Raw genomic sequence first — 14,230 nt, 5'->3', positions numbered from 1 at the left:
TCCGACACAAAATATCAGGCATATTCTTAAGAGATAACCCCATAAATGACAAACTGTACACGATAAAGACCAGAGCAAAGACTTGTGCAGTTTTTTTCTGCTCTTATTGCTAGGGCATTTTGTTTTTGCACTGTGTCTCTTTCTCTTTTAATACCTAAAACGAGTCATTCATTGACTGCACGTTTTCATTTGCTTAAGGCATCCTAGCCAGTCTGTTTTTTGGTCTGTGAGACAATAGTCCGGTTTCTCAGTGACTCAGCCTTTACCTCGTGGCAATTGCAGGTTCGACAAACCCATGATTGAGGGTGCATCTTCCACTAGCACCTGCTCATCTCTCAACAGGAACAGAGAGCGAATGCGACCCTGTTCTAAATCCATATACTGTCATCTAATGGTAGCTCCATAGATATTCTTAATGTAAAAAAGTTTTACTTTTGAGCATTGGCTGTAAGTTGTATCCGTGTGATTTAGACTGTAAGCTCAGAATGACCCAGTACGTGACCAGCATGTTCAGTTTATTATTATTTTTTTTATTGGTTTTGGAAATAAGAAAATGCTGAGAGATATTTTTCATGGAAATCAGAAGTGTGTTGGATAATTCAGGAGCAGTCAAAAGATCTGGTATTTCTAAGAAATTGACAAATAGGCTGTCCTGATGATCTAGAATGAGTTATTTTGAAGTTATTTTGTACTTCCTGGAATTGTCCGGTATGTTTGGTTATGGGCAGAAGGTTGTTTAGATATTCACCTGTGTCACCTTTGGTATATACGCATGTAGACAACATGAAGTTTGCAAGTATGTCTTCTACAGCAATGCCATGTGTTGAGAATATTGTTTTCTGCTAAAACTCAGAAAAAATATTGAGCTTAATAAATGACATTCAGGCATCCCAATAAAATCTTATCCCGATTTTCAGCAGCCTTCTCAGCCAAGTTTATGGCTCTAGGTTTCTGCTCTAACAAAGTGGACGCTCCAATGTAAAGGTTACAAAGATTACACAAGGTGACAGTTCTGCAAATACAGAAATTAAGACTATGAGTAAATGTTCATTTTTGTTTGCCCCTTTTGGTCAACATTTTTTGCAGTTGAATGCCAAAGACGCCTAATTCAAAAATGACTTCGAGTGAATTTTGTGGTCCAAGATTTCAGATCCTACGCATTCTGCGAGTTCTTCAACTTCTGATGTTGTTTGACATCAAAACCCCAAAAAGTTCATACTTTTAAAAGTTGGAGACAAACTATCTTCTGTGTTGAAAAATAAGGAAGGCAACTGTTATATAGAAACTCAGACACTTCTCAAATTCAAAAACTGATAGTTGTCCTAGTAGAAATAAACTTTGCAAAATTAGTCCACCAAACTTGATATTACTTTCAGCATCAAAACTTCAGCTAAAAATGCTGTGGCATACAAATTATCAGTTTAGGTGCCAAAAAAACATAATTTCAAAAAAAATATTTAAGGAAACAGTGAAACGATATGTTTTACCTTCGAAAACTAGTGCTAAACAGCAAAGAGAGTGCACCTACAGTGATAGGAATGAATACAATGCCAGCCCCTCTGGGATACCCTCATCATTCTGTGCCATGAAACCATCTTGTTAAGGCGTGTTTTAGAAAAATGTCAATATAACATTCACATAATATACAGGAGAAGGAAGTGAAACATTGTTACACATTAAGTCCCTACAAAAGAGGATTACGTCTTCGCCAGTTGTACTAAGTGTAATACAGTAAGGCAAGGAAAGTTTTAAAAAATGTGCTAGCATTGTTATGCTAAGGCTCGAATGAATATGTATGGCCCACTGCAAGGCCTTCTACATATAAGAGCACATATAGAGCCAGATGTGTTCATTGTGTTAAAATTTGAGGATGAGATTTGTAAAATCTAGTAACCACAAGTGGCTCGCATACAGATCAATAAAGCAAGGGATTGTTGAGAGAGCAGTAGTCACTCATTGTCACATTTGTAATTCTTTTTTAAGTAAATAAAGCCACCACCCAGCATCTCCCTGAAGGACACAAAGAGGGCAATCCAGTTTTAAATACATGCCTCAAGACAGCCGGCAGTCAGCCAAGTGCGAGTTTTATAATCCTCTGTTTGGATTACTGCAGTGGGTCCTCTCTCTGAGCCCGTACCGACGCAATCTTAACCTTCTGCTTGGCCCCACTGCACACCTAGGTTTCCACTGCACTGACACCGTTGCAGTCTCCACCGCGAGTGATGCCCATTTCAGACCTGCGAACTGACTTAGGCCTGAGCTTGTGCTACAGAATAGCTAAAGCACAACCAGTTGTCATGCTTTACTGCGATCCATAAACTCATTATTTCTATTGAACTGCTACATGCACGCCTTATGGGACCTGAACGATGAAGCTGCTGCTGCAACCAAGCTGCATTAGTTTCTTTAGTGGCTGACATCCAACCAGACTGGATTATTTCATTAATGGGTTGAGATTAATCTTGTCCAGCAGATAGGACCTACAGATTGTTTAAAGGGGCAAAACTCTGCTATTCATTTCCCTCCATTTCCCTCCATCCCACCTTCCTCCTGCACTACAATGTCGTTCTGAGGTGCCTCTTTCCATCTTGCTGCAAGAGGTGGATCTCCTACTCTCCAAGGGTTCCGGTGAACGGGTACCGGACTTAGAGAAAGGCGAGGGTTGTTATTCACGCTACTCCTTCATTCCAGAAAAGACAGGGGCCTTAGGCCTACACTAGATACTTGGTCTCCAAATGCCTTCTTGTCAAAAGACAGTCAGAATGCTATTATTGACTCAGATTCTATCTGCCCTGGATCTGCCAGATTAGATGTTTTCCCTGGATTGAAGCACACATATTTTCATATACCTCTTGTAGGAGGATGGCTTGGTATATGGTGCACACTTATTTTAGTGAAGCACCCTGCACTAATCCAGACAACCCTAATGGTGATTTTAGTTATCTTAGACAACTTTAGAAAGCTCTCTAAGTGGTTGCTGTGGAGAGCAGAGTTCAGGCTTAGTCCAGAAGGAGTATTAAGCAGCTTGTTTTACCAAATCTAATCATGTAGTGCAGGTTAAACGAAAAAGAACCACACAGTGTAGCTATGTCTGTTACAGAACACTCACTAACACATTGAAGTATCTCCTAGCTGAAGATATCAACACTAATACACAATAATACTTCAATTGCAAGAGGTAAGTAAGCACAATACACAGTGGTTTCCAGGGGGAGACCAAACTATATACTAAAGAAGTGGAATGCGAACTACGACTGAAGTCAGGACTTGGACCCTTAGACTCAGAAGAGCTGGGGATACAAGGAACCACCCGAGGTAAGTACCCAGGAACCCCAATGAGGCTGTGTGCATAGTGGGAACCCATCCGCTTGCTCAATGCAAGTCAGTGGGAACGTCTCTACAGCTGTGAGGGCCAGGCAACGCTGTGGAAGACCAGGAGCTGTGCACGAGCTGTCCCACGTCAAAAGTCGAGAGCCATGGGGGACCGGTGTCCAGTGGGAGCACCAACAAGGCTTGGCAGCAACAGACGTGGTAAACGAAAAAGGAGCAACGTTGGGACCAGCAAAATCCAAGGGACTTACCAATTGCAGGAGAATCAGAGCAGGCCCGAGCAAGGAGGGGAGCCCACTGAAGCCGAAAAAGGACCCACAGACCGAAGGCACAGGAGTCACAAGAGGACCTCCAACAGCTCACCATAGATGCAGGCCCCACAGTGCAGAGGATGCGGTGAGGACAAAGATCTTTGCAGAAAGAGATGCTGGAGCTTCTTGTAGCCCGAAGATCTCTGGAGTACAGAGCCAGTAAGCCTTGGTAATGGCAAGTCAATACGGTGCAGAGGGTTTCTGTTCCAGCGGTTCCAACGAGGGATACTGGGCTCAAACTTGCTGAAAGGACAGGTGAGGCCTCGAGGGAGTTGCAGAACTGCCACCTTGGTTGCTAGGCATTTCGAAGTCCTTGGGACGTCGGGAGCAGCAGACCGGTCAGCTTCGTCTCGGTGCCTACAGATGCAGGGAAGTTACTCATTCACTCCAAGGGAGATTTATTTGTGTGTCCATGATGCCCACAGGCCTGTAGAGGATCCTGGAAGAAGCAAAGACAACGAAAAAGACTTGCAGAACAGCAGGAGCAGAGCAGCAGGAGACCTAGTTGGTGCAGTCTCGGTTCCAGGCGAAGTCCAGGTGTCCAGAGGATCGAAGTTGAAGTGGTGTCGGGTTTGAATCTTGTCCCACGATGAATCTGAAGAGCCACCGACAGTTAAGGTCTGAAGTACCCTAGGGACGATTCAGGGATTCCTCCCAGAAGAGGGCCTGGACAGAGGGAAGGATACTCCCAGGTCCTTCGTCCAGTTTCATACCAGAGTGGTAACGAAGGGCTCCCTGAACTGGCTCAAACTGGAGTATGCAAGGAGGGCACCAAATGTGCCCTACAAAGCCATCTGTTAGGACTAGCAAGCACACTGCCCCAGCCTAATACACCAAGTCCCGTCTGGGAGGGGGTCCCACCTCCCTGTGACAGGAAACATTTTGTTGCACCCTCCCCTGTTTGAGCGCAGCTCAGCAGCAGGAAGGCAGAAATGTGTCTGTGGTCGACAGCTGCACTAATTTGCTGTTAGACCCTGGAAGGCTTGTATCGGTAATACAGAGGGGCACCCTAGTAGAGCCCCCCAACACCTGAGAGCCTACATTCAATACTGGAATAGGTGTTTGGGTAGGATTCCAACATGTTTGATAAAAGATTTGTTCCAGCCAATATACAGTTAGACATCGCGTAATTGACTTGATGTCTACCATATGTATTAAATGGCTGACTGCACTTACAAAGCCTGGATAATTGACTCTGGGGTTTGTAGTGGTGTCCTGCTCATGCAGGGCACCCTCACACTTATAACCAAGCACCCTGCCACATGATTGAAGAGCCTACCATAGGGGTGATTTCTAGGTTTTAAGTGTAGTGACCTCAGATATAAGCAAGCACCAACTCACACAGGCTGCAATGGCAGGCCTGTAGTCAATGGTTAAGTGGACTCTCCTGAGTACCTCAGACCCCTGGTGTACCTATGCCCTGGGTACCTCAGTACCATATACTAGGGATTTAGAAGGGTACACTGTGAGAAGTTAGCCTGGTATATGATGTCCACTAGTTCTAGTGGGCACCTAGCACCTGTCTAATCGACCCTTATTGATGGTGGTTGTAAAGTCAACCTTATAGAAAGCTATCCTAGTGGTAGCATGGACCAGCAGTCATCAGGCTAAGACTTCAAAGAGCGTATTAAGCACGTTGTTTTACCAATTATAATCACTTGAGTACCAAATGAAAGGATACCACACAAGGTATATATCAAATATATATGTAGTTATTCTAAACACAACGCCTCTGCACTCTTTATGAGGTCAGAGGTAAAAATACAATACAAGTGACTTAGTTAATATACGATAAGTTGCACAGTACACGTTATGCCCTAGGGGCCTGGCAAACCGTATACTAAAATAGTGGTATAAGAACCACAAGAGAATTAGAAAGCAGGCCTGGGCCTGTGGAATCGCTGGGGCTACTCTAAACAACCAAAGGCTAGGAAGTAGGAGGCCCACGGGAGACACGTGCATTGTCTAAACACAGCTGCGGGTTACCATTGACTTTCTATGGAAAACGTAGAAGTTACAAATATACAATTTAGGGACACTTCCAGATGGACTACGATGGAACCCTTTTAAACTAGGACACTTCGAGAGTCAAGACCCACGGGAGCACCGGAGTACTCGTGTTACCTCACCCAGGGAAGCCGAGTGCATAGGTGTCTTTTCGTGTCGGGTTTTGTCATCGTTTTCAGTGGAGAGCTGCAAAGAAGTGCTGCAGGTGACGAGAGGAAAAGTGTCCGGGTGGATCCAAGGGTGGATCGAAGATCTGAAAGCAGAAGGGACAGAGGCTGGGTCACTTGCCAGTGACCAGGGTGGCGATCGGAAGATGCCACCAGATGTCGGGTGATTTCAGGTGAAGATGTGAAGTTTGTCTCTTCAGCCACGAGGACCAGGAGGCGTCGCCGACAACCAGGAGCTGGATTCGAGCTGTCCCACGAAGGATCTAGTTGACTGCGGTGTCTGTTTCCGGACTGGACCCAACAAGCCTTGGCAAACGCAACCCACGCAGGATGTCGAGATTGGCTTCGGGGCAGACCAGCAAGGTCTGAGGAACTTCTCCTTTGTAGGGAAGTTGGAGCAAGCCTAGATCGACCATGAAAGCTAGTTAGATTTAAAAGGAAGTCTTCAGGGGGCTCACTAGCCAACGGACTAGGAACCGGGAAGACACGTTGAGCTGAAATGCAAGAGCGGGCCCCACGGGACACTCGTGGAGTGTGGAGGCCTGCGCTTCGGTGCAAATGGTGCGCGGGCTGGGGCTTCTCGTACCCCAATGCACAATTGCGAGATTCCTTGGGAGTCGATGCAGTTAGCAAAATGCAGGATGTCCAGGAGTCCCAGTCTCACGTCTCTCGTGTCCGCCACGTGTCTCAGCTTTGCTGTGAGCGAAGGTCAGGCTCAGAGATGTCTGGAAGTCCGTGTCCTGTGTCGCAGATTCTTCGGAATCCGGCGGGAGCCTCGAAAATGCAGACCGGTAAAGTTGCTGTTGGTGCCTGTTTGAACAGGGTGGTCACTCCATGACCACAAGGGAGATGTCTTCAGTCTTCCAGTCGAAATGGAATGTCGAAGGTCCAGGATTTATGTTTGACTTTCGTCCAGGGTAATCTAAAGTCCTAGGGACATAGCTCCTATACTTATAGTGAGTTTAGGTTCGTCCTAGTTCAGGTGCGATGGCGGTGGAGCCCTTATGGAAAATGTGTGGTGGGCAGGGGTCCGTTGGGGCTCCTGAGTGGGTTTTCTTCATGGTTGCGGTGATGTTTTCAACAGTGGTGGGATCTCAGGTCATGATGGTAGGTTTATCAGCGTTGGTGGGCCGAAGGGTGATGTCCGTTGTTGGTTCACTGAAGTTGTCGTAGAGGGCCTTGATCTTCAGATGGAAGTAGGAGCTGAGTCTCTTGCAGAGTTCCTGGCAAGGTGCAATGTCCGTGGCTTTGCTGGCGGGCTTAACGAGCTGCTGTATGACGTTGAACAGCTGCTTGGCGTTGGTTGCGTCGGTCTGGACTTTGTCTCTTATGAAGGTTCGTTTGGTGTCTCTTATGCGCTGGTGGTATTCCTTCAGGGCGCCTCTGTGGTTGTCCTGTGCTTCCATGGTTTTCTGGTTTCGCCAGGTCTTCTCTAGGCGTCTGGCTTCTTGTAGTTCTGAGGTGAACCAAGCGGCCTTCAGAGGGCGTTGTTTGGCAGGGTGGCGGAGGGGAGGATAAGCTGTTGAAGGCTAGTCCGCCCCATGCAGTCTTCTCCACCTCCAGACTGCTGCAGACCTCCTGCATTAGCTGAAGTTCACGATCAACGTGTTGAAGTCATTCTTGACTCCCTGTCAGATGCTCCCTTTCATCTGAGCTGTTATTGACAGTGCCGTTTCAAACTTCTCCTCCAGAACAGTGAGACTGGGATATTCGGGTTACAATTCCGATGTTTCTGCCTCTAGTTTGAATTTCGGTGAGGATGACTCTGAGGCTGCTGCGTCGCATTGCCTCCTACATCCTGTTGGTATATTCAGGCTTTGCAATGAGACTTGAAGACCCAGTAAACAGAGCATTAGGGAAATCCCTCTGACCTGGTCCAGATATTGGAGGGAACTGCAAAAGACCTGCAGTGGTTGCTCATGGGCTGCAATTGGGTCAATGGTAGACCTCTCTCTTTTCCCAAACTAGAGCTTACTGTGGTGACCGATGCATCACTCCTTGGCTGGGTCGGCTACCTGGGAGAGATGGAGATCAGATTACTTGGTCTGTGGCAGAGTCTCAGCTCCACATCAATCTGTCGGAACTGAGAACAATCCGGAGGAGGGTCTGTGGATTGTTTTCAGACTAAGAAGTCCTGGATTTCCGGATCCAGTCTGACGCCTGAGAATTTTCTAGGGTAAGGAATCTCGGCTAGATAGTCTCTACCAGATAAAGAGTTACTGAAGGTTAGTAACTTGTTCATCTACTCATATTTTAAAGTTAACACTGTTCACTAGAACTTGTGGTGTGATTAATAGACTCAGTATACCATGGCATGCTTACCAATAGTACCTGAAACGAGTTCGATACTGTGGTGTTCAGCCTTTCCCTAGTTCAGAAGGTGTTTTTCTGATCGATACCTCTAACCGCAAATACATCACCTGGTTGAGTATTCCCCAGTATACGTCTGGATCTGAAAATTTTAAAGCAGTACTCCTGCACGTTGGTAGGTGGTGCTGTGCAGGTCCTCACTGACAATCCACTCCACAAGTAAAGCTGCATATATGCGCCCCCTGTCCGTACTTATGTCAATTCCTTTCTTTCCGCACCTTTAGACACTGATCCAAAGCGACTCCTCGTCCTTCCAGCGCTTTTTTCTCCTATTTATTTCCAGTGTACAAGGAAAAATAGCATCTCCTAAGACAACAGGGTCGAAGCAGTACAGGGACTATCGTAAACAGATGTCTGTGACAGATTCTGGGATCAGAACACGATTCCAGGTCCTGTGAAAACTGGTTGAAGTCCTTCCTGCTCATTGTCAAAAGGCTGGTGGAGGTGCTTACGGACTCTTCCACTATATGATACTGCAGCAAGCAGAGCAGGGTGGGGTCTTTGGTCCTGTGCCAGGAGGCTCTGCAACCGTGGAAGCACTGGATGAGCCTTACATTTCTCTGATGATAAACCACCTGGTGAGATCTCTAATCTTTTCACCACTGCTAACAATGTGCAGTGTCCACACTTTTGCGTGTTGGCGTTTCTAAGGAGACTGTCTCTCAGAGGCATATTTGCCTAGAGAGGAACTCTAGACAGGTGTGTGCTTGTCTGTGACTGCCTCTTCTGCTTCAAGTTCTGAAGAAGATCAGTAAACGACTTGACTAGTCAGCATGCTTGGACATTGAGCAGCATCAGTTGACCTCATTTCACCTTCCTCCTAAGGTGGATGATGGCATCTTGGCAGCAAGAAGTCCCTCTGCAAAATCACTGTATGCAGTTAGTTGGGACAGCTTTGTGTTTTGATGCTGCATCTCCCACATTGATGCACTGCAGGCTAATTTGCCTGATGTTTTGTTCTTTGTTTTGTACCAACAAGGACTATATTTGGGCACTGTTAAAGGCTACTTTTTAAATCTGTTGCATTTTTTGTGGTTGCCAAATCAGCCTTCATTGTTTAAATCACTCATTGTAATGTGATTATTGAAAATGTGCAACTTTTTTTTCTACCAAAGCTGTTTGTGATGCTACAGTGGGATTTAAATTTGGTTCTTACTTTTTTTTGTTTTTTGTTTTTGTCTGTACTCCATTGGAGCTGATGCACAATTGTCAATTACTGCTTCTGTCTTCCTCATTGCCATAACATTTTTGCAACGTGTAAAGAAACTTCAGGCTGTTACTGTCCAACCCCGTTCTTCCCAGATAAACTGATGCTGAGGACCCAAGATTCTTTTCTGCCAAAAGTGGTAACACTACTTAATATCGGACAGGATATCACCCTTCAGCATTCTTTCCTGCACCTTATCCCTCAGAAGAGGAAGAGAGACTCCATCGTTTAGACCCCAAAAATGCACTCAGTTTTTATATTGATCTCACCAAAGAACATCGACTTGGCGATCAGATCTTTATGGAGTTTGCTGGTATAAAGAAGGGCAGGGTAGAGCAGAAGTGGATCATCTCTAAATGAATCATGCTCTGCATTAAGATATGCTTCACAATGACCAAGAACCAGCCTCCTGAAAGCCTGTGGGCTCATTCTACCAGAGCCTTTCTTTCTGATCGTATAATTCTTTAATAAGGTAACCTTGTTGATGGCAGTTTTATGGGGACACTGCCTGTTTTTCTCTTTGTTTCCGACTTGCAGCACCATTCTGGTGGATACTTTAAACTGTAGCTTTCTTACCTGAATGTCCTAGGCTCCAGACTGAATGCACAAACTTTTTGTCTTATCCGCCTTGCAGCACCACCTCTAGGGAGGTATCCCTTGGTTATCTGTTCTAAGGTAATGAATCTGTGGCTAAAAGTCTCTATCAGATTAACAAGTTACTTACCTTCGGTAATTCCTTATTTCTATCTAGCCACAGATTCCTTGCCAATCCTTCCATCTTCCACGCGATGTAAACGGATTATAGTGTAAGGATATTACCCTTTTAAGATCCTTCGCTTCGCACACCCGTGGTCAGTGTATCTCGTGGCTTCTGGTGTGGAAAGTTGCAAAAAGAAATTGACGTCAGAGTGCTGGAGTGGCACAGATATAGGCACAGTGTAGTCACTTCCAGTGGGAAGAACGCCACTGATGCCACATGGAGCCAAACGGCACCCCCTACATGTGTGCAGGGGTATTGCTCTCCAAATATTTCTGGATCCAGTCTGACGCCTGGGGAATATTCTACGGTAAGTAAAAACTTTTTGTTAAAAAACCACCCATGCTGGGTTTTTGATTGGTATATAATGAAATGGAGGACTGATTAGTCAAGGGCCATGTCCAGTATGCCCTTGACCAGTGCCCCCCAACCCCCCTTCACCACCAGTTTAATGGAAATCTGAGGTCTTTGCCCTGTATCTGTGGTCATTTGTCTAGGAACCACAGCTGGTCTATGTTGGAGTCAATCAATCAATCACAGCATTTATAAAGCGCACTACTCACCCGGTGGGTCTCAAGGCGCTAGGGGAGGGGAGGTCCGCTACTGCTCGAACAGTCAGGTCTTGAGCTGTTTCCTGAAGGCTAGGTGGTCCTGGGTCAGGCAGAGGTGGTTCGGGAGGGAGTTCCAGGTCTTGGCGGCCAGGTAGGAGAAGGACCTTCCTCCTGTGGTTGCTCTTCGGATGCGGGGGACTGCGGCGAGGGCGTGGCCGGTCGATCGAAGTTGGCGTGTGGGAGCGTAGAAGTTGAGGCGGCTGTTGAGGTATCCTGGGCCTTGTGTGCGTGGGTGAGGAGACGGAAGGTGATTCTCTTGTTGACTGGTAGCCAGTGCAGATCTTTCAAGTGTCCGGAGATGTGGCTGCGACGGGGGATGTCCAGGATGAGTCGTGCTGAGGCGTTCTGGATCCGCTGGAGTCTCTTCTGGAGTTTGGCGGTGGTTCCGGCGTAGAGGGAGTTGCCGTAGTCCAGGCGGCTGGTGACGAGGGCCTGGGTGACCGTCTTCCTGGTCTCGGTGGGGATCCACCGGAAGATCTTACGTAGCATGCGCAGGATGTTGAAGCATGATGAGGAGACGGCGTTGACTTGTCTGGTCATGGAGAGGGAGGAGTCCAGGATGAAGCCCAGGTTGCGTGCGTGGTCTGTTGGTTTGGGTGCGCTGCCTAGGGCAGGGGGCCACCAGGAGTCGTCCCAGGCGGAGGGTGAGAATCCCAGGATGAGAGCTTTCGTCTTGTCTGAGTTCAGTTTCAGGCGGCTGGTCATCATCCACTCGGCTACGTCTTTCATCCCTTCGTGTAGGTTGGCTCTGGCGGTGGCGGGGTCGTTGGTGAGGGAGAGGATCAGCTGGGTGTCGTCGGCGTAGGAGATGATGTTGAGGTTGTGTTGGCGTGCGATGGCTGCGAGGGGGCTCATGTAGACGTTGAAGAGGGTTGGGCTGAGCGAGGAGCCTTGAGGAACTTCGCAGATGACTTCGGTGGCTTCTGATGTGAACGGGGGAGGCGGACTCTCTGTGTCCTTCCGGCGAGGAACGAGGTGATCCATTCCAGTGCCTTCTCCTGGATTCCGATGTTGCTGAGGCGCTGCACTAGGGTACGGTGGCAGACAGTGTCGAAAGCCGCGGAGAGGTCTAGGAGGATGAGGGCCGCTGTTTCTCCGTTGTCGAGCAGGGCTCGGATGTCGTCGGTAGCTGCGATCAGGGCGGTCTCGGTGCTGTGGTTGGCCCGGAAGCCAGACTGCGAGAGGTCGAGGGATCCGTTCGTCTCGAGGAAGGCGGCCAGCTGCTTGTTGATGGTCTTCTCCATGACTTTTGCAGGAAACGGGAGCAGCGAAATGGGGCGGTAGTTCTTGAGGTCGGAGGGGTCGGCTGATGGCTTCTTGAGTAGAGCGCTGAGTTCGGCGTGCTTCCAGCTCTCCGGGAAGGTAGCGGTGTCGAAGGAGGTGTTGATGATGTCCCGCAGGTGGAGTGCGATTACGGCGTCGGCCTTGTTGAAGACGTGGTGAGGGCAGGGGTCGGTCGGAGATCCGGAGTGGATGGAGTTCATCGTGCGGATGGTGTCTTCGGTGCTGATCGGGGTCCAGGCGCGGAGGGTGGTGGTGGGGCGCGGTGGTTCGGTCATGGCGTGCGTTGGTTGGGCGCTGAAGCTGTTGTGTATGTCCGTGATCTTGTTGTGGAAGTAGGAGGCGAGGGAGTTGCAGAGGTCTTGCGAAGGGGTGATGTCGTTGTTTCCGGCGTTGGGGTTGGAGAGCTCTTTGACGATGTTGAAGAGTACCTTGCTGTTGTGGGCGTTGTTGTCCAGTCATTCCTTGAATGCAGTTTTCTTGGTGGCGTGGATCAGTTGGTGATGTTTTCGGGTGGCGAGCTTGAGGGCAGTCATGTTGTTCGGTGTTGGGTCTATGCGCCAGGCTTTCTCGAGGGCACGGCAGTTCTTCTTGGAGCTCTTGAGTTCGTCGGTGAACCATGGGGCTTTCTTGCTGCCGGGTCTGCTAGGCGGGGTCTTCAGAGGGGCGAGGTCGTCTGCGCAGTTGCTGATCCACTTCGCGAGGTTGGTGGCCGCCTGGCTTGGGTTCGTTGCGCTGGTGGGAGGGTGCCTGCTCAGGGAAGTCGCGAGCTGGTCGGCTGTGATCTTGTTTCAGCTTCTGCGTGCAACCTGTAGCTGGTGGTGGTGGATCATGGTCCTCCTGAAGCTGAAGTAGACGCAGCTGTGGTCCGTCCAGTGGAGTCCGGTGGCGTGGCTGAAGGCGATGTCCTTGCTGGATGAGAAGACGGGGTCGAGTGTGTGTCCGGCGTAGTGGGTGGGGGTGGTTACCAGCTGCTTGAGACCGAGGTTGGCGAGGTTGTCCAGCAGGGTGGTGGTGTTGCGGTCGTTGTTTTTCTCCAGGTGGAAGTTGAGGTCCCCGAGGAGGATGTAGTCAGCGGAGGCGAGGGCATGTGGGCTGATGAAGTCGGCGATGTCTTCGCTGAATTGTGTGCGTGGTCCCGGGGGTCTGTAGATGAGGGTGCCTCTGAGGGTGGTCTTGGGGTCGATGTGGATCTGGAAGTGCAGGTGTATATACTCTCACTGAGAATGTCCTACCCTTCTAACCTACTTCTAGTGACACATGTCTTTCCTCTATCAGTGTGAGTCTCTTCAGCCTTGAAAGGTACTCCTGGTATGACCCATATCAGTGCTTCTCTCATCTATGATAAGACCATTGTTGCATATATTTGCCCCTTCATCAATATTCATGAGTGTCTCACATGAAGGAGCACAATTTGCCTCCCCCCATGTTAGATATGTAAGTTTTATAATCTCTGTTCTATTTCTGCACAGTCCATATTATGAGTGTACAGTTGTGTGACCTGTTCTTTTACATTCCCCTAAGGGCATTAGAGAATCATCTCTTTGTGCTGCCTTCAAACCAGACCTCCTTCTTGCAGCCTGCCCCATTTGATGCTTTCCTAACTCCACTCTCTATGATAGCTACTTAACTGCTTTCCATCCAGTGAATATCAAACTGGTTTTAAAAAAACATAACGGTGTCCTTCAAGTGGAGAGAGGAAATAACTAGTGAGGGGGTGCCTTTTGCTGGCTCATAGACCCCTTTTTTCTGCTCAGCCTTTTCTCATGTTTTGAGCCAAGTTGCATATTGCAATGTGTTGGCAATGCATTCATGCTGCCCCTACAGGACCAGTCAGAATCCCACTTCATTTTCTTCCAGATTACCACAGTTGCATAGCTTCATATACTGATCTGGATGTGATCTTTGGGATCTCCGACTCCTCAACTTTCAAGACAGTGAGGTTTGAGTCTGTTCCCATTGACCTTGTAGGCGAGGTGCCTTTTCCTGTATTTTTAACAACAGCAATCACCACTATAACAGCTGCTCTCTGCTTGTGCCTATCACATTGTGAGTGTCTTTGGTCATATCCTCCTCTGCTGATCATGCTATGCCCTCTAGTGCGGTTAGTGTTAACTCCAGATTCCACCTTCCATGTCCACCTTGTACTGAGCCAGTCGCATGCCTCCATTGGTTTGGAAAAAAGATTA

The 14,230-nt window shown here is 48.1% G+C and overlaps 1 protein-coding gene across 4 annotated transcripts in view; it reads left to right on the top strand.

The window, feature by feature from the left end:
- Window positions 1-14,230, top strand: part of HELZ (helicase with zinc finger) — a 1,775,655-nt gene that overhangs the window by 1,314,989 nt on the left and 446,436 nt on the right. The gene's annotated exons all lie outside the window — the stretch shown is intronic.

This window comes from Lissotriton helveticus, chromosome 7 (genome assembly GCF_964261635.1).
Source record: "Lissotriton helveticus chromosome 7, aLisHel1.1, whole genome shotgun sequence".
NCBI lineage: Eukaryota > Metazoa > Chordata > Amphibia > Caudata > Salamandridae > Lissotriton > Lissotriton helveticus.
The sequence above is the reverse complement of the archived record's forward strand: the minus strand, read 5'-3'. Positions and strand labels throughout refer to the sequence as shown.